The sequence below is a fragment of the Dama dama genome, chromosome 8 (assembly GCF_033118175.1).
Source record: "Dama dama isolate Ldn47 chromosome 8, ASM3311817v1, whole genome shotgun sequence".
Taxonomy (NCBI): Eukaryota; Metazoa; Chordata; class Mammalia; order Artiodactyla; family Cervidae; genus Dama; species Dama dama.
The window spans coordinates 13,006,576-13,009,487 of NC_083688.1; positions in this window are offsets into that span (position 1 = coordinate 13,006,576).

Consider the following 2,912-nt stretch of genomic DNA (forward strand, 5'->3'; position numbering starts at 1 on the left):
TTTGGCTGTGCAGTAGAAAGGAACACAACACAGTAAAGCAGCTATACTGCAATAAAAAATAATTTAAAAAACAACCCTGATGACTCCCCACCCACGTGACATCCCATCACGTGTCCCCGGCTAGCACACATATTCTAAACTCCTCCTCCTTCATGCTCCTGACTCCAGACCTGTGGACGCAGTTGCCCCTGAGCACCTCCCATCACGTGGTCCCCCAGGTAGCTCACATGCAAATAAAGCTGACTGCACCCTCTTTTGAACCCTCTCAGGTGTCCTCGCCTCAGAGCTGGGCAGCACCATCCCAAAGGCTCTCCAAACCTGGGCACCAGTCTCATTTCCCTCCTCTTCCTCACTTCTGCCCAGCAGGTCCTGCTTCCCAAATGTCTCATGAATCTACCCAGCCCCAGAGCAAGTCCATGCTTGAGTTTGTGCCCCCAGCGTACCTCACCAGGACCACCTCCCCATCACTTTCCGTCTGGGTCCTGCACCCTCAACAGACCCCCAGCCTCTACCATAAGCAGCTCGGGGGCTCTGGAGCCAGGCCTGGGCTCAGTGCCAAGCATACAAGGGTGATTATGCCTCTGTCCCCATCTTCAAAGGACTTTCCAAGGTCATCCTGACACCATCATTCTGATCACCCAGCTAGGTGGCCGAGGTGGGCCAGGAAGGACCAGCGGGAAAAGCTCAGTCTCCATCAGGCATGTCAGAGTCAAAGCCCAGCTCCAGCCCTCAACTGCTGGCAACTTTGACGGTGACGTTGGACTTGCCCGCTCTGAGCCTCAGGACGCAGCATCATGTGGCACCCGCTTGTGAGGCCAGTGGGAGAGTCGCGGAGGCAACACACTAAACAGCCAACTCCGTGACTGTTCCTGCCACCGTCACAGCGCCGAAGAACTGGGGTGTTCCCTCCCTTCAGCCACAAGGGCTTGATTTTGTCAGCCCTCCTTCCCTCCCAGAGATGGCCCATCTGGGCGGCCCTCACCTGCCCAGCCCGCACGCAGACTCTCTTTCCTGGGGCCAGCTCTTTTCCGGGCATCTACTCAAACAGGGCCCTCTCAGTGGGTCACCCAGCTCCGTCAAAGGATCCCTGTACAAGCCTCAAACGGGGCATTGATGGGGCTGCAGTGAGGACTGCCCAGTGATGGCGGGCTGGCTTGGCTTGGCCCGGGCCACGTGACTTCCCCAAACCCAGCTATTTCCTGTTCCTCGGGCCAGCCCCCTCCCAGCCGCCTGGCCACAGGGCACAATTCCACCACACATCTCTGCCAGTTCTTTGGCTTCGGGCCACAGGTGGAAGTGGGAAGGAGGATGGGAGTGTCACCTCAGCGTTTGTCCTCAGGACACACGGCCACTGCCCCTCGACAACTTCTTGATGAAGACGCAAGGCTGGAGGCAAGGCCAGCCCCCTCCTCCTGTGACCTCTGCCCCCAATTTCCCGCTTACTGGGGGTTTCAGGGTGGGGGGGGCTCTCTTCATATGAATCTTCATAAGAAGCAAGAGCTCACACAGACTGCATCCCCAATGCCCTAAACCTGCCTTGCAAGTAGAATAAAAAGGGACTTAGTCTAACCCCTGACTGCTGTGTGGCCTCGGGAAAGTCACTTGATGTCTCTGGGCCTCACTTCCCTCATGTGTGAGTGAATGGGAGACTGCTGTCCGTCTCCATTAGAGTCTCACCTTATCGTTGTTTGGGCATTGGATAAAGAGCGGGTAAAAATCCATGAAGAAATCTGCCAGTCTTAAGAAAAGCTGACAACTCCAACAGATTGACAGCATGCCTCAAATTCCCTTCTCTCTTTTCCTATCGGGGGACTTCACCAGCCTTTTTATGGGTCCCAGAATTTGGTCTCTTCCTTCCTAAAACCCAAGTCCGATCCTGTAACTACCCTGCCCAAAACCCCTCAAAGAGTCCGCTATCCCAGGATAAGCCCACACTCCTGGTCATGGCATTCAAGGCTCTGCTCGGTCTCCTTTGGTGCTGGTGACAGAGCCCAACTCAGATGGAAGAAGTCTAGAGGTGGGAAAGGAGAGAAAGAGATTATTGAAGATTTTGATTCCTGGATCCAGCCATGCCTGAAGCTGAAATTCCCTGGATTTTCACTTACATGAGCCAAGAAACATCACAACCACCATTTATTTCTGATTGCTGTTTTCAGTAAACTTGGCTCACTAAATTTTCTGTTACTTGCAACCATCTCCTTCCTATAAGTGCCCTTCTCAGCTGAAGTTAGCCAGGGTGGGCTTACAGCCAAAGAACCCTGATGTACACAAAGGCTCTTCATGATCCAGGCCCCAAGACACTGCCAACCTCCTCCCCACCCTCCTTACTTGCAGCCACACTGGGCTACCTCCCCCAGTTCCTCTCCCCACCTCCACAAGGCTTATCACACTCTGCCACTTGAGCCCAGAACATCCTTCCCCACTGTGCTCACTGCTGCCCTTTCATCCTTCAGCTCAATGAAACCTCTTCCAAGAAGTCTCCTCTGGCTGACGGGGTCCCTCAGACTTTCCCCATGATGGTGTTATAATCATTACAGGCTATTTACAATCATTTACGCTTCTGCCTCCTCTTACCCAGACTGAAGGGTAACTGGAGGCTACTCAGATCCACTGTGGTCACCCCAGTGCCCAGCATGGGACCTGGCTCCAGGTGGGTGCTGTCCAGTGAGTGCAATTCACACCTTGCCTGGGAAACCTGAGGGTGTTTACAGGGTCCATGATTTGTGATCAGAAACAGTGCCAGGTCATGACACTCCCTACCTGGACATGGGCCCTGTGAGTTTCTGGACCGAGAGAACAGCGTGTGTGTGTGTGTGTGTGTGTGTGTGTGTGTGTGTGTGTGTGTGTGCTCTGGAGTGATGAAGGTTAACCCTGGCCACACACCATATTTTAGGAACCACATGAGCCAAAGA